The sequence below is a fragment of the Canis lupus genome (genome assembly GCF_048164855.1).
Source record: "Canis lupus baileyi chromosome 16 unlocalized genomic scaffold, mCanLup2.hap1 SUPER_16_unloc_3, whole genome shotgun sequence".
Lineage (NCBI taxonomy): Eukaryota > Metazoa > Chordata > Mammalia > Carnivora > Canidae > Canis > Canis lupus.
In genome coordinates this window covers 1,651,534-1,676,579 of record NW_027326430.1, presented here as the reverse complement: position 1 = coordinate 1,676,579, position 25,046 = coordinate 1,651,534, and the positions used below count along the sequence as shown (strand labels likewise).

The following is a 25,046-nucleotide window of genomic DNA, read 5'->3' as shown; positions in this document are numbered from 1 at the left end:
TTTATTTGATGTGTCTTCAGCTCAGAGCCACTGATCTGGAGCCTCTTCCCCCTCCCACCCCACCCCTGCCTCCCCACCCCCACCCCACAGCCCTCCCGCCCCAGCAAAGTGTCACGCACTCTCTTTGCCTGGCATTCTCCCAGACAGCTAGGGAAGCAGCGTCCCTCTTGGGTTCACCCCATCTCTGGTGTAACAACTCTCTTAGAGGTCGTGCGCGGCCTGGATCTCTCTGGCAGGGCCCATCTCCCTCCTGTCACCCCCCACGTGTTGTCCCTGCCCCTGTGGCTCACCTGTGTCATCCTCCCTTCTTGGAAGCCCGACCTGGTGCACACCAGCCACCCATCAGCTGGTGCTCCTGTCTGCTCTCACCTCCCGCATGCCATCCTCAGCTCGTCACCCACTGCACCTCCTGGTAACCGTGGCCATCATCCCCCTAACAGCACCCCACCCAGCACCCCTGTCCCGAGTGCTTCGTGATCATTACCCCATTAATCCTCATAAGTGTGTGTGCTAACTATAATCTGCCCATTGTACAAGTGAAGAGACAGAGACAGAGAAGCTAAATACCTTGCCTAAAGGTGCACAGCTAATGTCTAGATTGTACACTTGGAGAGAGTGTTTCGACTTCTCTGACTTACGTAATATTTCATTCATTCAATGGGCATTGACGTTTCTGAAGGAAGGGAAAAGACTCCAGATGCATGCAGGCTCTGCACTGTGCCACCCCGGACTATTATCCCGGCCTTGCTTCCATCTGGGGGATGCTGCTTCCACGTGGTGGCCCTCCTGGAGGGCCTGTCTCTGCTTGTAAACTGGGGACAATCTGACCTACCTCCCAGGGTCCTCTGGGTGCTCAGTGAGATAACGCTTCTGAGCCCAGGGCTCAGTACACCACAGGTGCTCAAACAATGCTCACTCTAATTACTACAGCTGCTCACAAAGGCCAGTCCCCAGCGCAGCCCCTCCAACAGCGCAGCCCCTCCAACCCTTCTGGTGGCCTCAGAAACCTACAGGTGGGGCAGTCCAGTTGGCTGAGTGGTTTAGCACCACCTTCGGCCCAGAGTCTGATCCTGAAGACCCGGGATTGAGTCCCACGTCGGGTTCCCTGCGTGGAGCCTGCTTCTCCCTCTGCCTGTGTCTCTGCCTCTCTCTCTCTCTCTCTCTCTCTCTCTCACACACACACACGAATGAATAAAAAAAAAAAAAAAGAAAGAAAGAAACCTACAGGTGTCATCCCTAGGAAGATGCATGGCAGAACGACCAGTCTGTGTTTGAGGCTCATACCCTGTTACCTTGGAGCATCAAAGGAGGAGTCATCCTTCAAGTCCATACAAGGAAAAGACACCCACAGGTAAACAGAGGCCCTGGGACCCCCCGCACCCTCTGCCAGCCCCTTCCCAGAGCTGCTGTTCCCCCCAGGCTTGGTCTCCTAAGGGGATTTGCGAGCCTCATTTACTGCATAAAATAGAAAGAGTAGCCCTCACGTTTTAGTCAAAGGCATTCATTTGGCTTTTATTTATAGTCTCGCACATGTTTGCACACAGATATGCCAGCCAGGAAGCATGGGCTCAGGTGTACACACACACACACCAGGAGCAGCAAGATTCGTGTGTAGATAGGCACCGTTAAAGATAAGTCCATTCATGGTTTCTGCAAAACAAGAAGCTATCAACCCGCGCACTTTCCATTCTAGAAACAACCTTAAAATAAATACCGAGTCAACTTCATCAACTCTCAGAGCCACCCACGGTAGTGGATGTGCACACACTCCAGCGTGCTTCCTCCTTTGCTCTTTTTTATTATTAAGATTTTATTTATTTATTCATGAGAGACACAGAGAGAGAGAGAGGCAGAGACTCGGGCAGAGGGAGACGCAGGCTCCCTGCGAGGATCCCGACGCGGGACTTGATCCCGGGACTCCGGGATCACACCCTGGGCCAAAGGCAGATGCTCAACCGCTGAGCCACCCAGGCATCTTTCGCTTTGCTCTTACTTAACCTGATAATTTGGAAAATGGAAGGACAGTGAAGAGAGTAACAGGTGGCCTCTGAAACATGCCCGAAGCTGCCCGACCCTGGCAGGACGAACCTCCCGCCCCTCGTCTCTTGTCCCTCTGCTATTTGGGAAATGCTGGGTCTGCACGGCCCACCGAGGGACCCAGTGAGACTCGGTGTTTAGATCATCTCACAGGGGGGCTGGGGGACAGAGAAAATATTCCCTAATATTTTTTTTTCTGCTGTGGACCAAGAGGCAGCAGAAGAGATACACCAAGCGGAGGGAGGACGCACATGAGGTTATTCTTTGTACTGGAAAACACGACTCCCCCATTGGCCCAAATCCTGATGCTTCAAAGTAATTCTCTGTCAATGCATTTGTTTCTTTCTTTCATTTTGATTATCTTGCAGGAGGTGGACTCCCTGGCCATCCTGTTCCTTGCATTTCCATCTCGCTCCTTTCAAGAGAAAAGGGAGGTCCTCTCCCTTCCACCCACGCAGGCACTTTATGAACAAACAGACAGACAGACAGACAAAGTCTCTTTGCTGGAGCTAATCTGGAGCCCCAAGATGTTAAGAACGAAGCCCGAAACAATGTTGCCGGTTGCGGCCCATAAGTCACCCAAACGGTGGGAAGATTTTTGTTGAGTGGCAGGAGTCAGCTGAAAGAAAAGGAGAATGTTCTCTGGCTACGAGGGTCCCTGCCTTTTAATTAATTAATTTAATAGAGAGGGGAGGTCAGGAAGGAAGCGCCCTTTGCAACTTCTCAGGCGGGGCTGGGGTTTGGGACAAGAGGGCACTGGAAACACACAATGGGTATACTGTGAAATGTGACATTTCACGGGGGAATAGGTTGCAGAATTCCCAGGAATTCTGAGAATCAATAAAGGTGACTTCCAAGAAATAGCCAAGGCTGCAAAGAAACAGCCAAGGCTGCAAAGAAATGTCCGGGCCAAGTCGCTAGACATCCTGAGACGATCCCTGCCTGTCCGTGTCTAAAAATCTCCCAGGAGGCTTTCGATGTTAAAATTTGAAAATCAAAAAAAAAAAAAAAATTGAAAATCATTTAAAGGAAGAGATGGTCTTCTGTACCTTGGCTGTGTGTCTCAATTTCAAGCTCCCGTCGGATCCACCCACTCTGGCCTGTCCCTCGACCTCAGCACCCCCCAGATAAAGCCCCCCCCCCACCGCCCTCCCAACCCTGAGATACGTAGGAACGCTTTCTGAGAGGTTATTAGCCTAACTCAGTGTGCGTGAGAGCACAGAAGGCGTGAGAAGCAATTTAAAAACACATTTCTTTCTTGCGTCCAAGCCCGCCGGTCATCCGTAATAATGCCACGTCTCCAAAACTCGGATCCCAGCCACACTTTATCACCATCGCTCTCGAAAGGGGACCTGTCACATCCGTCCAAAACAACACACTCCGTGAACATGTTCAAAATACATCCGAAGTGTCACGAAAACAGTACTGATGTCAGGTTCTCCTTTGACAACGGTCATCATAACATTTCTCGTGTTATCACAAAAAAGTACGTTAGGGGTCCAAAACGAAGGAAGAAAAACTCTGACGGGATGGCTCAGTGGCTGAGCGTCTGCCTTTGGCTCAGGTCATGATCCCAGGGTCCTGGGATCGAGTCCCGCGTTGGGTTCCCTTCGAGGAGCCTGCTTCTCCCTCTGCCTATGTCTCTGCCTCTCTCTGTGTGCCTCTCATGAATAAATAAATTAAAAATCTTCAAAAAAAAAAAAAAAACCTCAGACAAGTGGTGAAGAGGGAAGGGATGATGTTATTTTAATAGCAGAAAGATGGTAAAAGCAGACCTTTCTTTAGAGCATTACTTCCTAGGACTGTGCTCTGCACTTTACCTGCACTATTGCGTGTTCTCGTCCCCAAAGCTGAAGCTCGGGCGTTCCTATTATTCCACTCACTATCCCTTAACCTCTCTTCTAAGCCCCGGGGCCTCTGCACACGCTGTTCCCTCTGCCTGGAATGCCCTTCCCCTACTCAGTTCCTCCATCCAACACTCGTGGAACACTCTCGTCCTTTAGAGCCCATTGAACGAAACTCCCTGGCCGCGTCTTCCCGCTGACCGCGTCCCACATGGCCGGGCGGACCCCCAGGAGCCCCACACTTCCCTCCCCAGCCACTGACCACACACCACTTTCTGGCCCACAGGTCTGCCTACCGACTATCTGAGCCCTGCCCTGGAGGGCACGTATCTGCATGCATCTTTGTAGCCCGGGCACACAGCACCTGCCAGGCCGATAGTGCAGGCCCAACAAATATTTGTTGAATAAATTAACAAATGAATAAATTCCTCTCGTGGAGATCTGCGGATAAGAGGTTTTCTTTCTCAAACACAAAACAGGTATCCAAACTCATTCCAGGTGCGGATGTTTACAAGTGTCAGACCTGCACCCCCGCCCCGGGGCAGTCTGCGGGGTGGTGCTGGGCCACGAGTTGCTCAAGCAGAGGCTCCGCTGACAAGCTAGCTCGCCCCGCAAACAACTGCTCTGCCTTCCACTCGCGCTTACTTGCAGTCTGCAGAAGGTGACCTCTACTACGTGAAGGCTGAAGGAGCTCGGGGAGAGGCAGGCCGGGGTGCAGGCCCACGTGTATTCACCCGAGGCTTGAGTCCGAAGCCCAAGCAAGGTCATCTTGGCTTCTCCGTCCCTCGCTCCGAGGAGAAGAGAGGCTCCACAAGCAGGAGAACCCCGGGCAGGTGAAGTCAGCCCCCGGGACCCGAGGCAGCAGGCAGGAAGGAAGGCAGCGAACTCTTCCTGTTTGCGACATCCAGGGATGAATGGACTCAGGTATGTGCACATGGCTGTCACCACGAGGCAGGTCAGTGGGTTGTGTCTTAGACACCTTCCGGCTTGCAGATCCCATGGGGAAGCAGAAACCCCAGAGGGGTCTGACCACAGCACGTAGCTGTCCGGCTGGTTTCTGAACAACTGCCAGACAGCAAAGATCAGATCTCAGAAGACAACCACATGCTCCTCTGTCATCATTGCCCAGAGGGCTAGCTGACACTTCCCCCTACCTCAGCATCCCCGGGGAGCAGGGCAGTGGGCTGCGGTGTCAGTCCCACGGGGCATTTCTAGCTGCAGCAGGCTCTCAAGGGGGTCAAGTTGAGCATATGAGCCCTTCCGGTGGGGGGGGGGGGGTAGACCCCTGGCTCTGGCCCCCAGTGTCACCTGGCGCTGAGCAGGAAGGGCACTTTCTCTCTGGAGAGGCAGACAGATAGATGAGAATCAGGTTCTCAGTTCTGCCCGAAACAAGCTGTGTGACCTCAGGCCAGTTGCTTAACTTCTCTGAATATGCTTCTGCATTCCCACCATGTCAATGATACCTAGCCATCCGCCCGGAATTGTGAAAGGTCTCAGGAGAACCCATGCAAAACACCATCTGGGCACAGCACACGGGCAATAAACACAAGCTATTGCTTATGGGATTTACATGAGTGTTTGACTCTAAGCCCCAGGAGGGCAGCCTCTCACTGTTTCTATGAAGTACCGTTCTGGGCATCACACGCAGCATTACTGGAATACCCTGCATCACTGACACACACCTGCTGATGTGTGTGTCAGGGGTGCCCAGGGGTCTCCGGGAAAGGCCCGCGAGAGGCTCCTGCTGACACAACAGCAGCCTCAGCCTCACCACCCAAGAGCGATAGGAAATGCCAACATCCCCCCAGGACCACTTCCCTCATGCCTCCCCAAATTAGCACCGGTGGGGGGGTCATTTTTAGAGCTAAAAGAAAGGCCAGGAACTCCAACCTGGCGGTAAGTCCTCAGGCCAGCCACCAGCATCGTAAGGATGAAAGAGGTGATGGTCCCCACTGAGCAGAGTCACCTGTGGGAACATCAGGGGAATGTGGGGACCCCCTCCAACCCCGACGTGGGTTTTCAGGGTGGGACCTGGGGGTATGCAAGGGGCCATCTCCATCTGCCACCTGTGGCTCTCACAGGCTGTGGCCGCCTCCCATCTCAACTGGAGATGAATTGTGTTAACAACCCGTGTGGGTGTGTGTGTGCACACGTGCGTGTGCCCTAAAACTGAGCTCTCTCCCACGCTTTGTCACACAGGATGGAGAGACCCCTCAGACAGCAAGTCCTAGGGAGAAAAGCACAGTCCGGTGGCCAGCTCTAGAAAGGAAACAGCTCTCTCACCGGGTCTATCAGAAAGTCCCTCCCCAAAGACACCTGGCCCAGCAGAAAGTAAATAACGTCACCCTGGCCGAGTCGGGTCCCCACGTTTGCCATGTGCCTGCCTTCTCTCTTGCCTTCCAGCGGGCAGCAGCCCTTCATCGCCACCGTCATCCTTGCCACGGCTGGGCCTGAAGGCACGCATGCTCCCTCCACCAGAGACACTGCTTCAAGTGATACCCACTGGCACTCAGGTGTCACCGCAGGCACTGCCCTGGGGGGCCAGCCCCTGAGAGTCAAATGAAAGGACCTTTTCTTCTTTGAAGGGTCTGAAGGGTCGATGTTTCTGGACTTACTGGATAAGAAAACCACAGCAGCAAGGACGCAAGAGGCACGTAGGCAGGGGAGCCCCAGAAGGCACCCCAGGCCTTTCATCCTGCCCTGGAAGGCTTGCTCTGCCGCCCTGCTTCTCCCCACCTGCCCCCTGCGCTCCCCCACCCCACCCCTGCCTGCCTTCTGGAGTGATGCTCCGTCTCCCAGCATCGCCCCTACCTGATGCCTTGGGTCACACCATCTGGCTCCGGTGCTCTTTCCACCTGCAGGGCTGAGGATTCCCCACCTACTCAAGTGCATGTTCACACACACACACACACACACACACACGCATCCTCAAAGGTTTGCTCTTCCTTAGTGGAAACGAGATACGGCGGAGACGTTTTTCATGTCTTATGACCACAAACGTGCATATCCACTACCGAATACGCTGCTCCTTTCTTTATTCAAAGCTCCAGGGTGGTTTCTTGTGGAGTTTCAGAAACAGGAAGTGGATCCCATGACTTCTGGAGGAAGAAACCCGCAAAGCTCCAAACCCGAGGTCCTTGGCAAGGGGTGGGATGAGCCGCCATCTGACTGGCTGCCTGCCACGCCGGAGCACACGGGGAAGGGGCATTAGAGGAGAGTGGTGTTGGGGAGGCGGCAGGAGGGGGGGCACAGCCACCAGGCAAAAGGTGTCAGGGTCGAGCTCGGAGGCTCCAGGGCCTGGCATCTGGGGGACTGTGGGCACAGAGGTTTTCTCCTCTTTGGAATCCTAGGCCTGTTGTTTCAGCAGTGCTGATGCCTTTAAATTGTTTATTTTTTACATTTTGTGTAGATTTTTTTTGTGTTCTCATGGTTTATAAGCTTCTCACTCCATCCTACCTGGAAGCAAAAGTTTTATGCAGTATTTTTTAAATTGAACATTTTAGAGCTTATTGGATTGCATAACTATAAATTCTTTATTATTATCGTAATTAAAATTTTGATCTCTCAAAATGGAATTCCATGATGTTGTATATATGTGCATACTGTCATGAATGTGCATATGTATTGTGTGTGCGTGTGTGGATATGGATCTGTAAATGTTGACATTTTTAGTTCTGTTAACACTGGTACATAAAGTTAATTCCTTGGTCAACTACAAAAGAAGAAGCTGAGTGAAAGAGTGATGGAAGGGAGGTTATCAACTGATTTAAATTATTCTTGGGCTAGAGAAAAAAACTAGCAAATATTTTCTTACTGTTATCAAGGGGGACATGGGAACATAGATGGCTCCATACAAATACATATTAAACAACCATCTGTTGACACCAAAGCAACCATTTTATCTTGAAGCATAATGTACTAAACGTGAACGCATACTTCCTTCTCTCACAATACAGTCGAAAGTACTAAAGTCACTACATTCTGTGCATTTGTCATCGCTCTGCATTTTTAGAGTTTTAGCACCAGTCTACATAGCAGAAAAAAAAAATCTCCACCTACTACTGGATTCTAATATTAGTATTTGGGGGAGTGCCATTTAGCAAGCCAATATAGTCTTTTACAAAACGCCACAGAAATAGTGGTTAACTATTAAACAGTTTGGAGGCAAGATCAGTGAACTGCATATAAAAAACATCAACATATGTGATACTGGCCCCCACAATCAGTACCATGGGGTTTCTCCTGAGACATTGCTGATCACATATATCTCTGTGGTGACACATCCCCCAAGATTCACTGAGCTATAGGGTTAACATCAAACATGATTCAAGCCTTGGGGTGCCTGGGTGGCTCGGTCATTTGAGTGTGCAACTCTTGGTTTCAGCTCAGGTCATGATCTCATGAGTCATGAGATGAAGCCCCATGTCCCCATGTCAGGTTCTGCACTCAGTGGGGGAAGTCTGCTTGAGATTCCCGCCCTCTGCCCCTCCCCCCCCACTCTCTTTCTCATAAATAAATAAGTCTTTTTGAAGACACCTCATAGGATCATTCTTAAAGTTGAAATGTAATTAAATTATCACATTCAGAAGAAGAAATTGTGTGAAATTTGGAGTCAAGGAAACTTCTAATCCGAACACAAATCTGTGGGCTCTTGGGAAAGGTACTTCTTCACTTCTGAGAACCTAAGGTTTCTTACCTGTAAAAATGGGAAGGATATCTGTTTCCTGTAGATTCAGCTTCACAAATAAAAGGGACAGTGCTTGTGACACTACAGGCTCTCAATAACTGTTCCTTTCTTTTCCTTTTCTGTGTGTTCTGAGCCAACAAATGAGCCTCATAGAAGACAAGAGGAAGAATTCAGAATAGTTGGCCTACCTAAAGAGCTTTGAATTATTCTAGAGTATCCTGGAGAGATGGAAATGAACAAAACCCTTGGAGGCTAAAATTATCTGCCTAGCTAATTCCAGCCTAATATTGATAGATTAAAGATTGTCCCCCTCTATTCTGTTACGATGGCTCTAAATTCTCAGAAAATTGTAATCACAGCTGTACATACTAGGTGGCTTCATTTCCATATTCAATGTGTATGAATTATAAGGCAGTTTTCTCATATTGCTGTAAAAACAATCACATAATCTTAACCTCTTTACCTATGTGAGAACTCCATTTCCATTGACATTTAGTTAAAACTAAAGTTTTGAGTTATTTATCTTTAAAAAAAATGGTGTCCAAAATGCACATAAATGAAGATAGCATAAGCTATGTTTGGAATATATATTAAGTGGATTTTTTTTTCAAGAGGAGGTTGCCTTTTTTTATATATATCAATATAGTGTACTGAGTTTTCCTTTTATTTTGCATTTATTTTTAAATTTTTTTCTTTGAATTCAATTTCCCAACATATAGTATAACACCCAGTGTTCATCCCCTCAAGTGCCCTCCTTAGTGCCTGTCACCCAGTCATCCCATCCTTCGTTTGTTTCCCAGTGTTAGGAGTCTCTCATGGATTGTCTTCCTCTCTAATTCCCCCTCCTCGATTTCCCTCCTTTCCCTTATAGTCCCTTTCACTATTTCTTATATTCCACGTATGAGTGAGACCATGAGAAGGGTGCCTATTCTAAAATAATAGAAAACACTAATCAATTTTAGGTCATTTCTTTTTTCTTTCTTTTCCAAATTTTTAAGTTCCAATTAGCTAACATACAGTGTAATATTAGTTTCAGGTGTAGAATTTAGTGATTCATCACTTATATTCAGCCCCCAGTGCTCATCACAAGTACCCTTCTTAATGCCTATTTAGCCCATCCCCCTGCCCCCCTCCCCTCGAGCAGCCCTCAGTTCTCCATAGTTAGTCTGTTTTCTGGTGTTTCTCTCTCTTCCCACCCCCCATGTTCATCTGTTTTATTTCTTAAATTACACATATGAGTGAAATCACACAGTATTTGTCTTTCTCTGACTTATTTCACTTAGCATAATACTCTCTAGCTCCATCTATGTCATCACAAATGGTAAGATTTCATTCTTTTTTTATGGCTGAGGAATATTCAATTGTATATGTGTGTACCACATCCTCTTTATCCATTCATCAATCTATGGATTGATGTCGGATTGTTTCCATAATTAGCAATTGTGGATAATGCTGCTATAAATATCAGGATACATGCATCCCTTTGATTTAGTACTTTTGTATTCTTTGGGTGAATACCTAGTAGTGCAATTGCTGGATCACAGGGTAGTTCTACTTTTAACTTTTTGAGGAACCTTCATACTCTTTTCCAGAGTGGCTGCACCAGTCTGCATTCCCACCAACAGTATAAGAGGGTTCCCCTTTCTCTGCATCCTCATCAACATCTGTTGTATCCTGTGTTGTTAATTTTAGCCATTCTGACAGGTGTGAGGTGATGTCTCATTGTAGTTTTGATTTGTGTTTCCCTGATGATGAATGATGTTGAGCATCTTTTCATGTGTCTGTTAGCCATCTGTACGTAGTTTTAGGTCATTTCTTAAGTGAATTTCTTAACTGTCACACAGATTAGGAAACACATAATTTTATTTTTGTAGTTCACATTCTGTTCCTAGAATGCATAGTTTATTTCTTTTTCAAATAGGGGCTTTGGCCTGTTGTCTCATTAAATTTGTATTGATAATTAATGACCCTAATTTCTCAACAATAAATATGAGCAAATTAATTTCACCTTTGAATATTTGTTTTCCTGATCTAATAAACCTAAGATTATGTTTGTAAAGTACCTTGATAGCTTTCCCCTAGGAATAATTCAGTAAAACAGGCTCTGGGGCACCTGGGAGGCTTATTGGTTAAATATCTGCTTTTGGCTCTGGTCATGATCTAGGAGTCCTGGGATTGAGCCCATGTTGGTCTTCCTGATCAGTGGGGCATCTGCTTCTCCCTCTCCCTCTGCCCCTCTCTCCTCACTCATCCACTTGCTCTCTCTCTCAAATGAATGAGTAAAAGATTAGAAAAAAACAGACTCTAAAGATACCCCTCAAGTACTGAAACTTTAGAATTGAAAAATCATTGATATTTTGAACTCCTATCTTTAAATATTATGAACTAATCTGAATGTTACTTTGTTTTTATAATGATATTTAGGATGTTTTATTAAAAATTTGAGGAAATTTAAAATATCATCTTAATAGAAACTGTTCTTATTTTGCTAACTGGTACTTATTCATATTAGTCATGATTTTTTTATAGCAGCATTTTGAGGTATGCTTCATCCAATAATATAGTACCTTTTCCAGTGTTTTCAGCTTAGGGGTACTACAAAATACCAACACTTTAGGAATATAAATCTTTTGTGGAGGAAATAATAAAATAAAATCAAAATAAATCATATAGGATAGATTTTTCCACTGCTTTGCATAGATACCAATTCTTCTGTTTATGGCTGACGTCTGTAATAATTGGCCCCCATCTACTCTGAGTGATTAGTGTCCAGACCATAAAAGTTGTTAAATATTTTAAATATCATTTTTGCACTAATCATTTATGTATTTCTCTTTTCTACCTCCAATCTTTATCATGGCTATAAAATAGTACCTGTGTAAGGATTATAAAATTGCATCCTTTTATTCTTGATTGCTCAAGTTTCTTTTATATTTAGGAATGAGTTATGTCTTGTCTTTACTGCTTAATGCATGCAGGTTTGAAAATAATATTGACAGCATCAAATCTGCTTGTTTTGTGCAATAGCAAAATAATTTCAAGATATTTCAAATATGGCTTTTCAAAGTTTTTTATTTTGAAATATTTATAAATTCACAGGAAATTCTAGGGAGGGCCCAAACACCCCTAACAAAGATCCCCAATGTTAACACCTTACATGAATATAATACCGGATCAAAATCAGGAAACTGACACTGGTACAATCCACAGATTGATTTCACTAGCTATCCAAATACTGGTGTATGTATGTGTATGTGTGTATTTTCATGCAGTTATATCACATATGTAGTTACATGTGACCATGACCACAGTCAAGATTCATAACTCTTCCATCCCATAAGACTCTCTTATGCTACCACTTTATATCCATATCCATCCCCTCTCACTGCACAACCCCTAACCCTTAACAACCACTAATCTGTTCTCCATGTCAATTTCTTTGGTATTTCAAAAATGTTCTAAAAATGGAATCATGCAGTGAATAAACTTTTGAGATGGACTTTTTTTCACTCAACTTAATTTCGTTGAAACCCATTCAAGTATGTGTATCAATAGTTTGCTACTTTTTATGTACCACTGTTTGTTTAAGCATTTACCTGTTGAAGGACATCTAGGTTGATTCCAGCTTCTAGTTAATATGAAAAAAGCTGCCACAAACATTTGTATATAGGATTTTTCATGAACATAGATCTTTTACCTGGGATAAAAGCTCAAGACAGTAATTGCTAGGTTTTTTGGAAAATACATTTTTAGCTTTAGAATAAACAGCTGTACTATTTTCCAGAATGGCTATATTCTTTTACTTCCCACCAGCAATGAACCAATTTTCTCTACATCCTTTCCAGCATTTGGTGTTATGACTTTTTAAATTTTAGTTATTCTGAGAGGTGTGTAATATTACATTATGGTTTTAATTTGTATTTCCCTAATGGCTAATGATATTGAACATCTGTTTTGAAAAATATTATTTATTTATATGAGAGAGAGAGATTGTGAGAGAGAGCACAGTGTGGGGGGGAGGGAGAGGGAGTCTCTCCACTGAGCAGGGGGCTCCTTTCCAGGACCTTGGGATCATGACCTGAGCCAAAGGCAGGCAGACGCTTAGCCAACTGAGCCACCCAGGTGGTTCTTGAACATCTTTTCATGTAATTATTTCTCATCTGTGTATCCTGCTTGGTAACATGTCTGATGATGCCTTTTGCCCAAATCTTAATTAGATTATTTTTTTAAATTTGGTTTTGAGAATTATTTACATATTCTATATATAATAAATCCCTTTATCAGATATGTTGTTTATAAACATTGCCTCCCAAACTATGATTTTTATTTTATCCTCTTAACGGGGTCTTTTGCAGAGAAAATATTTTTAATTTTGATGAAGTCAAATTTATCAATTTTTAGCAATTTATCAAATTTATCAATTTTTCCTTTTCTGAAACATGCTTTCAGTATCAAATATAAAAACTCTCTAACCAGCCCTAGACGCCAAAGAGTTTCTCATTTTTCCCCTAAATTGTGTACTTCAATATTTGACCTGTAAGTCTGTGACCTACTTTGAAATAATTTTCGTATAAGGTGTAAGATCTAGGTTGAGATTTTTAAATTATTATTATTACTATTATTATTATTGCTGTAGCCTATGGATGTCCACTTGCTTTAGCACTGTTAGGTGAAAAGGCTATCCTTCCTCCAGTAAACTGTGTGTACAACTTTGCCATAAATCATTTGGGTTCCATTGATCTATGGGTCTTTCTCTGCACCAGAACCATCCTGTCTAGATTACTGTAGCCATATTCTAATCCCTAATATTGGGTACACTGATATTCCCTAACTTAGTTTTTTAAATGTATAAATAGATAGAAGGTTTAATTAATCAGGAAGATTTAAAAAATTCTAAATGCATATGCATCTGATAACATACCTTCAAGTTTTATATAAAGGAAAAAATTACAAATCTGAAAAGAGGATTTGAAAAATTTATGGAGTATATTACCTCATGTACCTCTCCTTTCTCAATATTTTAAACAAAAAGAAAGATTTGAATAACAGAAATAGTAATCTTGATTTAAAAGCCACATATAGACACTGCACTTAGATGGAAAGTACGTTCTCAAGCACACAGAGTACTTTACAAACAATGAGTACATGGTAGTCTGTGGAGCCAAGTCTCAAGAAATTTCAAAGTTGACAGTCCTGTGTTACAGAAAACCTTAATTATGTATCAATAGAAAGATAACTAAAATACTGCCCATGCTTTGAAATATAAAAACGATTTTAACATGTGTTTTTTCCAAATTTATTGAGATATAATTGATATATTGTATAGTTAACGATATACAACATTATCATTTGATACACATATATATTGTGAAATGAATGACACAATAATAAGTTTATTGTGTTAATACATCCAACAACTCATATAATTACTTTATGTGGGGGGTTGGGATGAGAACATTTAAGATTTACTCTCTTAGCAACCTTCAAGTATAATACATAGTACTATGAACTGTAATCAGCATGCTGTACATTATATCTCCAGAGCTAATTCATCTCATAACTGGAAGTTTGTATCTTTTGACCAACATCCCCCCATTTCCTCCATTTCTTAGCCTTCCATTCTGCTCTGTTTCTATGAGTTTGCAGGAGAGGGAGTTCTAGATTTCATATATGATATCCTACAGTATTTCTCTCTATCTAACTTATGCATAATACCCCCAATCCATCCATATTGTAACAAATGACAGAATTTCTTCCTATAGCTGAAAAATATGCCATTGTAGACGTACATTACATTTTCTTTATCCATTCATCCATTGATGGACACATAGATTGTTTTCATTTGCTGGCTATTTTGAATAAAGCTGAAAGGAACATAGGAGTGCAGATACCTCTTCCAGTAGTGATTCAGTTTACTTCAGATACATAGCCAAAAGTAGAATTTCTGGATCATATGGTAGTTCTATTTTTAATTTTTTGAGAAGCCTCCATATGTTTTCCATAGTGGCTCTACCAATTTATATCCCTAGCAACAGTGCCCAAAGGTTCCATTTCTTTCTACATCATTGCCATCTTTATATTTTTGATAATAAATATTCTAACAGGTATGAGATGATATATCCTTGTGCTTCAGACATATTTCCTTATGATTAGTGATATAGAGCACATTTTCATATACCTGTTAGCCATTTGTGTGTCATCTTTGGAAAAAAGTCTATTCAGATCCTTTGCCCATTTTTTAACTGATTTTTTTTTCTTTTTTTACTCTTAAGTTGTATGAGTTCCTTATACATTTTGGATTTTAACTCCTTTTAGATAAATGATTTGAAATATTTTCTACCATTCTATAGATTGTCTTTAAATTTTTTTTTATTGTTTCTTTTGCTATTTAGAAGCTTTTCAGTTTGGTGTAGTCCCACTTGTTTATATTCTATTTTATTGCTTGTGTTTTGGCGTCAAATCCAAAAAACTAATTGCCGAGATCAATGTGAAGAAGCTTTTTCCTATGTTTTCTTCTGGTAATTTTTGGTTTCAGATCCTATATTTAAGTCTTTAATCCATTTCAAGTGATATAGGGGTCCTATTTCATTTTTCTGCATATGAATATACAGTTATCTCAATATCACTTATTGAAGAAACTATATGTCTCCCATTAAGTACTCTTCGCTCTCTTATTAAATGTTAGTTGACTATAAGTGCATGGGTTTATTTCTGGATTCTTGATTCTATCCCACCTGACTATGTGTCTCTTTTTATGCCAGTACCACACCATTTTGATTATTTTAGCTTTATGATCTAGTTTGAAATCAGTAAACATGATGCCTTGATTTTTGTTTGTTTGTTCTTTCTCTCTGGATTGCTTTTGCTATTCAGGGTCAGTATGATTTCATATGAGTTTTAGGATTTTTTTTATTCTGTGAAAAATGCCATTGGAATTTTGATAGCAATTTCATTGAGTCTATAGACAGCTTATAGATAGCTTTGGGCAGCATGGACATTTTAGCAATATTAGTTCTTCCAATACATAAATTCAGGATATGTTCCCATTTATATATGTCTTCTTCAGTTTTTTTTCATCAAAATCTTGTATTTTTAGTATATAGAACTTTGATCTCCTTAGAATTTCTTTATTTTTTATTCTATTGCAAATGGGATTATTTTCTTTATTTCTTTATCAGATAATTCATTCATTTCTGTATCCTAAAACTTTATATAATTGTTGATTACTTCTGACAACTTTTTGGTATAGTTTTTAGGGTTTTCTATACGTAAGATTATACTTATTTGCAAACAGAGATAATTTTACTTCTTTTCTGATTTGAATACCTTTCATTAATTTTCTTTGCTAATTTGCTACTTTCTTTGGCTAGGACTTCTATTACTATGTTAAAGGAACTGATGGGAATGGGCTCCCTTGTCTTATTCCTTATCTTAAAGGAAAGATTTCAACCTTTCATTATTGACTAGCTGTGAGCTTAACTTATTATTTATTATTATGCTTTTATTATATTGAGATACATTTCTTCTCTGCTCAAATTGTTGAGACTTTCTATCATGAATGAATGTTGAAATTTTTAAATTGGCTTTTGTGTTTCTATTGAGATGATCATATAATTTTATCTTTCATTTCATTAAAATAGTATGTCATATTACTGGTTTACGTATGTTGTACCATCTTTTGCATCCCAGTGGTAAATTCCACTTGGTCAGAGTATAGGATTCTTTAATGAACTATTGAGTTCACTTTGCTAATATTTGGTTGAGAAGTTTTACATCTATATTTTTAAAATATTTTATTTATTTATTCATGAGAGACACCAAGAGACAGAGACATAGGTGGCGGGAGAAGTGAGCTCCCTGCAGGGAGCCTGATGTGGGACTCAATCTCAGGACCCCGAGATCACAACCTGAGCCAAAGGCAAAGGCTCAACCAATGAGCCACCCAGGGACGCCTTACATCTGTATTTATCAGGGCTGTTATTAATTTCCTTTTCTTGTAATTTTTTTTTTTTGTCTGCTTTGGTATTAGGAGAATCCTGGCATCACAAAATGACTTTGGGAGTATTCCCTCCTCTTCAGTTTTTTGGAAGGGTTGCAGAGGGATTGGCATTGCTTTTTCATTTTATGTTTGGTAGAATTCACCAATGAAGCCATCTGGTCCTGGGCTTTTCTTTGTTGAAAAGTCATTTTTATGATTATAGTATTTTAATGAAAATTATAGTCTTTTTTATAATTATTTGTTGAATTACTTCCAGGACATCCAGAGGGGAGGGACAGAGAAAAGTGAGTCCATACCATCTTCTCTGGGACCAGATGTCTAAATGCTACTTTTGATATTAAATGATAACAATAAAGTTTACTTTATCATACACTCTTTCTTTTCCATCTACCAACACCCTGTGAGGGTAGGCAGATTTTTTAACCCCTACTTTTTTAGTTAATAATGCATTAACTGAAATAAAGCATTCCCAAGATTTTAAGGGCCTTGTCCAATAAACATAAATTTAAAAATAAGGCTAAATCCAAACCACCCAAGTTTAAGGTAGATCTCAATGTTATATCCATCATACAACATCACAGTATGTTTTAGCTGGAGACACTAAGCTCTTAAAAATATGTTAAACTGGTTTCAAATATTTTTACTTGGGACCAAGATGGCGGCGCCCAGTGAGGGGCAAGCGTTTGCCTCGGGGGTTGAAAAGACTTGGGGTGCGGTTGTTCGCTCCCCAGAAGGGACCCCTCAAAAGATCCGGCAGCTGATAGATGAGGGGATTGCCCCGGAAGAGGGAGGCGCCGAAGCGAAGGACACATCTGCCACATTCCAGTCAGTTAATGGGTCACCCCAAGCAGAACAGCCGCCATTGGAATCTACAAGTAAAGAAGCCTTCTTTAGCAGAGTGGAAACATTTTCTTCTCTGAAATGGGCAGGTAAGCCCGCCGAGCTGTCTCCACTTGTCTGTGCAAAATATGGCTGGGTCACAGTTGAATGTGATATGCTCAAGTGCTCCAGTTGTCAGGCTTTTCTCTGTGCCAGTTTGCAACCAGCTTTTGATTTTGACCGATATAAGGACCGATGTGCCGAGCTGAAGAAGGCCTTGTGCACTGCCCATGGAAAGTTCTGTTTCTGGCCAGACAGCCCCTCCCCAGATCGATTTGGGATGTTGCCATTGGGTGAGCCTGCTGTTCTTGTTAGCGAATTCCTAGATCGTTTTCAAAGCCTTTGTCACTTGGACCTCCAGCTTCCTTCCCTGAGGCCAGAGGACTTGAAAACTATGTGTTTGACAGAAGACAAGATCAGTCTTCTTCTGCACTTGCTTGAAGATGAACTTGATTGCCGAACTGAAGAGAGAAAAACTACAAGCAAATTAGGCTCAGACATCCAAGTCCATGTCACTGCATGTGTTCTCTCTGTATGTGGCTGGGCCTGTAGTTCTTCTTTGGAACCCATGCAGCTCTCCCTAATAACGTGTTCACAGTGTATGAGGAAGGTGGGGCTCTGGGGCTTCCAGCAGATTGAGTCATCCATGACCGACCTGGATGCATCCTTTGGCCTGACCAGCTCCCCCATCCCAGGCCCTGAGGGACGGCCAGAGCGCTTCCCTCTTGTGCCTGAGTCTCCTCGGAGGATGATGACTCGGAGCCAGGATGCCACATGTTCTCCTGGCTCAGAGCAGGCTGAAAGGAGCCCAGGTCCCATTGTCTCCCGAACTCGGAGCTGGGACTCTTCCAGTCCTGTTGACCGTCCTGAGCCAGAGGCCGCTAGCCCCACCACCAGAAGCCGTCCTGTGACCCGAAGTATGGGAACAGGAGACAGTAGTGGCCTGGAAGTGCCGTCTAGTCCTCTCCGGAGAGCCAAACGAGCTCGCCTCTGCTCTTCTAGCAGCTCAGACACATCTTCCCGAAGCTGCTTTGACCCCACCTCTCAGCATAGAGACTGGTGCCCTTGGGTAAATGTGACACTTGGCAAGGAAACCAGGGAGCATGGTGGAACGGAGACAGATGCCAGTATCTCTACAGAGCCAGGCTGGAAGGCTGTGCTGAACATCCTCTTGGCCCACAAGCAGTCCAACCAGCCAGCTGAAACAGACTCCATGAGTCTCTCTGAGAAATCCAGGAAAGTATTCCGAATATTCCGGCAGTGGGAATCTTTATGCTCATCCTGAAGACATTCTAGCCCTTCCCAGAGAGAAGCAGAATGAATGACTTTGGGAAATGAAGTCTGAATTTCTTTGTGGTCAGCTGATGCCAAGTTTTTTCCATTCTGGTATAACCATCAGAAGCCATCATCCTTGCAAAAGGCAGTGAGTGTCACTCTCTGCATCTGACTGAAGGGAAGCCTGTTTCCATGCGGGGGTGTGGACAGGTGAGGTACAACACATGTGGTCCTATTAAAAGAGTGTGGGGTCACTTCAACCAGACAGAAGACCAAGGCCCTGAGCACGTTTAGTGTCTTTCCATACTGGGCAGTGTCTCAAGGGCTCTTGTATACTGGGAATATGACAACATGTATTAATAAAATATTTGTGAATATTCTTAAAAAAAAATAAAAATAAAAATAAAATATTTTTACTTTATAATTTTGTATTTAAAAACATAAAAGGGAACTTTTTCATATATTCTTAACATTCTCTCTGGTCTATCATTTATAAATAGACCAATCTGTATAATTTTATGATTGAATAATTTACTTGTCATTTGATTTATGTTCTTAAATTAACAGAGTGAATTTAGCTCTTTGAAAGACATTTTTAAGTAACTATTGATTTATATTTTATGTTTCTCAATTTAAAAGAAAAAGAAGAAGCTTTTGTGGGTTTTATGCCTTCACAATTTCTAAAAATGTTCACTACAGTCCACATAATGTTGGAACAATTTCTTTAAGAGTTAAATGCGGGTCTCTGTCAATCATACTATGAGACACAGTCTTATGTGTCCCTCAGTGGTTAGATCTGTTCATCAGTGCAGAAAGCAAAACAGAAAGGTGAAGCTCTGATCTGAATATTATAGACAAGTTCTTTCAGAAGTAGGAAAAACAGATCCAGGCCATCAACCCAAAGCACTGAACATTAACTATGACTTGTAGTTGATAGGGTGGGCAGGGTGGAGGTGGGAGGGATTGGGATAGGAGGCTTAATTTAGGTTGCTGAGGTGACATGATCTGATGTCCCTCTTGGTACATTTAATTTTAAGGTTTCCTAAATACATGACAAAACAGTACTTTCCAAGGAAAAGTGGGTATTTGAAAAGTTTGTTGTTTGTTTTACTAATTTGGGTGAAATTTGAGCACATATGACATAATCCAATGTATGATTGTGGCCTAAGCATGAAGCATCTCAAAGTGCCTGGTATAATACATGTTCAGTGAGATCACTCACAGCTATAGTTAAGGGCCTATCCATTTTACTATTAAAATCTCGTGTCGGGTAGCCCCAGTGGCTTAGCGGTTTAGTGCTGCCTTCAGCCCAGGGCATGATCCTGGAGACCCAGGATCGAGTCCCACGTCAGGCGCCCTGCATGGAGCCTGCTTCTTCCTCTGCCTGTCTCTCTCTTTGTGTGTCTCTAATAAATAAATACAATCTTAAAAAATAAATAAATAAAAAATAAAAACTCATGTCTTCAAGAAATTACATATCCAAGAGATCAAGATTTTATGTGCTCTTTGTAGAAACAACTTGAATTTAAAAAGTTGCCTTAGACAAAAAGGGGCAAACACAATTTGGATGCTTTGATGCCAAAACTGCATAAAGAACCCAAATATATTTAGAACCATTATTTCCAAGGCACCACTTCAAATCAGTAATACAAAATCAGTAGGAAATTTTATTGACTATATTTGTTCTTGAACTTCTTACCAGTAAGTAATAAATCATGGAAATTATATTATCACTTTTTTGACCATAAAATTAAGCTTGACAATTTCATATTGATTCCCCAATACTTGCTTTGATTTTTTTAGAGTCTTATTTCTCTTCTTCCACATTATCTTTTCAATTTATTCTAACTTATATTTTTTCTCTTCGCCTCATACTTGTTTGCTTAACCCAAATCTTTTCTTTGAGGTTGTTTGATTCACTCCTCCAATGTTTTGAGGTTACCAAAAAATTTACCTTTTCCCTTTGATTCTGGTACTCAATTATCATATATCAAAAGTCATGTTATTACTTTTAATGTGGATTACCTAGTTGCAAACAAAGCAGGCTGACCTATTTGTCCATATGACAAATATTTGTTGGATATCCACTCTGCTTGTAGAATTGAACTATGCCTCATGAAAAATGTAAATAAATGCAACCTGTTCCTCAAAAAGCAATACAATTGACAAGATACTATAGTCAGCATTCCAAATAATGAGGAAAGTTTAATGATGGTGTGAGGAATCACCATCACCCAAGAGGAAAATAAAGGACAACCAACCATGAACAGGAGTGTTCAAAGAAGGCTTTTTTGAAAGACATGGCATTTGAACAGAATTTTATTTTTATTTTTATTTTTTCCAAGATTTTATTTTTAAGTAATCGTTACCCCCAACATTGGAATCTAACTGATCTCCACCCTGAGATAAAAAGAGTCACCTGCTGTACTAACTGAGCCAGCCAGGTGTCCCAAGAATCTTAAAGATGATTTGGATTCACAGTCATTCTTAAAGGTTCAGCTTCTGCTGAATTATTTCATTAGGTCACCTTCTCTTTCCGGTCCACTCCTTCTCCTTGGGTGTTACTCCCTTTCTCATCATGCTGATGACTCAATTTTTCCTTTCAATCCTGATTAATTCTGCCTGCTATTATTAATATGCACAGGTGCTATGTCCATTTCTGTTTACTCCGTTAGATTTTGTTTCTATTATGTTATTATTGCTTAAGTAATTTTCAGTACCTCAATCCTGGACTCCTATGCCAACCAGCTTTGCATTTGCTATACTATCTTTCCTTTCAAGTTCTTCTTTTAAAAGGCACAAAACTTGTCCTTTCCATCGCTACACTGTTACTCTTACGTGCGTTCTTTCGATCTTTAGTCCATATTTTCATGTATGAAATCCCTTATGCCAGAATATATTTCTTATATTTTTTGAAATGTATTCTCTTAAAATTACCTCATTCCAAATGGATATCTTCTTTCACTATTCACAATAATGTACTTTCCAGCTATTCTTTCATTCCTTGCTTTTTATATTCAACATAAATTCAGGGTTTGTGTCTTTATATTCAAGATTCTGCATGATTTCTGTCTCACTCCATTTGGTTTCTTTTCTTTGGAATGCTACCAGCTGTTTTTACTGTTTTTTTCTATTCCATTCTGATTACTAATTTTTTTTAATTCATTTAAGCATTTTTGGATCTCCTTAAGACGACAGTTCAGAAAGGTCCACGTACCAACTTGGTATATTGATAGCACATGGATTTGACCTCCAAATACTAAGGGAGCACCTAATAAAATTATGACACAGGAAAAGGATAAATGAATATATAGTTTGAAATATTATGAGCATTTTGGGCTTCAGTACATTTTATTTTACAACAACAACAAGAAATTCAACTTCCAAAAGTTTGAGTTTTAAAAAGAATATTAAGGTTTTTTCCTTTGAATTGAGCTTCCTATGTCTGTGTGAACACGTTTAAAGTTTAATAAATTTTACATACACGGTATTTTACGAAAAAAAATCTGTTACATGAAAAAACATTTGGTTTTTCACCTTTAAATGGAGAAATTACCATAAGCTTCTATGGATGGAAGATTTTATGTCTTCATTATTATCTGTATGGGTTGACATTTCCTTGTTTTATTGGTCTACTTGCTATTCCGATTCCGCCAAGATTATTATTTTGTATAAAATTCTGGCCTCATGAAAATGAAAGCTTGTGCTCAAAACTTATACATCTCACTCTAAATTTTGAATGTGTGTTGCCTCTTTGTCTAGTAATTGGGGCTTGGCAATCCTCAATAACTGTTTATATTTAATTTAATTAGAATCCTAGTGCCTGAAGTTATGTCATATTAGCTCTTTTTCCAGCATAATTTTAAAATTACCTATTGAGTCTGCAACTCAGTTTTCTCGAGAGTGTAACTGAATTATAATCCCATCTCCTAAATAGATGTATTATCATACAATTTTTTATCATCTTCACACAACTCATAACTAACAACTCAACAGATGCCTGATGCCCTAAAGCCAATAGGTGCCTTTACAAAATTTGTCAGGAGAAAACCCAATTTGCAGGTAAATAAATAAGAAACATGTGATAGTTAAATCTTTTCCTCACCTAGGATAGCATTCCTCTTGGTTTATTCTCACATTGATACCAGTGTATGTGATAGTATGTAAGAAAACCTTTCAAAACTGCAAAGCACTAAAGGCTGCAAGTTGATGTTACTATTGTGGTGCTAGGTGCTCTCTAAATTAATATATGCTGGAGATTGTTCCCCGGTGATGAGAAGGCTCAGATGGTAGTGAAAAACCAACGCACTGAGTCTGAGCAGGTTGTAGCTCTTTGATGACTACTTTGCCTTTTACACGTATCTGATAAAAGAGCTCATTTAAGATCTCTTCTCACTCATTTCTTCCCTCTCTTCTCTCCTCCTGCTTCTGGACTCTTTCATTTAATGGCTTCTGAATTACAACTTTCTACTTGTGAGTTCATTTGGAGTAAAGAAAGTTGACGAAGTACTGTGTTTAGATCCCCAAAGGGAAACCACTACATTCATGTATGATTGCATAAGAAATAAATATAGTGTGTGTGTGTCCATGTGCCTGTGTCTGCATGTGTTGTACATAATTGGACACAGCAAAAATTATGGCATAATAAATACATCTGCTTAATTAGAGAGGACTTCTTTTACAAAATAGACTTTTGTGTGAAGTTTTTAGAAAGGCTAAAGAAGTACAGCATGACACAGAGGAAAAACAAAAACGTGTTATACATGCGGATTGACTTGAAGATGCGGTTGTGTGGGAGAGAACAATTAGGTTTTCCTGACTAAAGCTGGGATTGGAAGCAAATAAAGTCATATGTAAGTATAAAAGTAGATGAGCATAGTGAGGTAAAAGGCAGAAATGTTATAAAGTGATCTTATACTTCAGCTGCTTTGGTGTATTTATTGTTTACAAAACATATTTATTTTGTAAAGCATTTATGCAGATGTCAGATTTTATCCTAATCAGCATTCCATGAACTATTGAAAATTAATATTCACATTAAGACACCAAGGCCTAAAGAGGACAATGATTTGCCTAAACCAGTTGCTGATTAACTTGCAATTAGATTCTTCCCTCGTGATTCTTCAGTTAGTGACCTTTCCCCATATTATATTGTCACTCCTCATGGGGTGAAGCTCAGGGATAAACAACTATCAAGAGTCCCTGGGATTTAGAATGCTAACTCCTTCTCCTAGAAGATGTCCAGCATTAGTACCATCGTTGCTGTCATAAACAGAAACCGAGATCTAGAACAACAGCATATGTTTAGGATGCTGCTGCTTAGCATTATTGTGCAACTTGGGAATTCATGCTTAGAAGAATGCTTGAGTACTCTCCCAACATTCCATTGGGTTTATGACATCCCATATAAATGGAACGGTGTTGCAGCTAACATTTACTAGTATTATTTGGAGCACATGGTTCCTGCCATCCTTAGAAATGCAGTATTTCCTCAAAAGAGTGCTAAAAGCTGTCTTAAACTTTTTAAATCCATAGCTTGCTTCAAGGGCAATATGCAATCCTTCAAAGAAAAGTTTTCTTTTTATTAAAAAAGGTGTTTATTGACTCCTTTACTGCCACAAGGCAGATAGATTTAGAAAATATTATTGGTTGCTCCTTGGTTCCATCATCATTATTGTCTATATTAGTTTTGTCTCAAAATTTGTTGCCTTTTCTTCAAAGATTGTTTTAGGACTGTGTATTGTGTATGTATATAAAATCATAGACAAATCTAGCAAATAAATAACTGCTAATTTTTTTAACTAAACGTAAAGTAGTCAATTTAAGATATTAATGTAGATTGGGGAACTACACTTTGCCATGAATGCAAATTTATTATTGCAGCAAAATTGGTGATGAAACATTTGAAAGGGTGAAGAAATGATCATTTTTGAACCGAGTTATTGTAATAATTTAATACTATCCCGATAACTCTGAGCCATGGGACTACAGAAAGGGAACATAGGGGTGCCTAGGTGGTTCAGTCAGTTAAGAGGCTGCTCTCAGCTCAGGTCATGATCCCAGGGTTCTAGGATCAAGCCCCACGTGGGGTTCTCTGCTCCACAGGGAGCCAGCTTCTCCCTCCCCCTATTCTGTTCCCCTTGTTCTCTCTGGCACTCACACACACACTCTCTCTCTTTCTGCCAAATAAATAAATAAAATCTTTTTTTAAAAAAGGGGACCATCGGATAGTCAGTAAGAACATGGACTCTCTCTGAAGCTATACTGCTTCAGTTCAGATCCTGGTTCTGCCCCTTACTGGCTGTGTAAACCTGGGCAAGTTACT

At 41.1% G+C, this 25,046-nt stretch overlaps 1 long non-coding RNA gene and 1 pseudogene across 2 annotated transcripts; both read left to right on the top strand.

Moving 5' to 3' along the window:
- Nucleotides 1–226: 226 nt before the first annotated feature.
- Nucleotides 227–7,163, top strand: LOC140629572 (uncharacterized). 2 transcript variants are annotated; one of them, XR_012027426.1, is made up of 3 exons: nucleotides 227–1,351; nucleotides 4,168–4,805; nucleotides 6,081–7,163. It is a non-coding gene; the product is annotated as an uncharacterized lncRNA (long non-coding RNA). The 2 variants fall into 2 exon arrangements; XR_012027427.1 differs by having other exon boundaries at nucleotides 234–1,351; nucleotides 4,380–4,805.
- Nucleotides 7,164–17,207: 10,044 nt separating this feature from the next.
- Nucleotides 17,208–20,170, top strand: LOC140629571 (zinc finger C3HC-type protein 1 pseudogene; annotated as a pseudogene).
- Nucleotides 20,171–25,046: the final 4,876 nt, after the last annotated feature.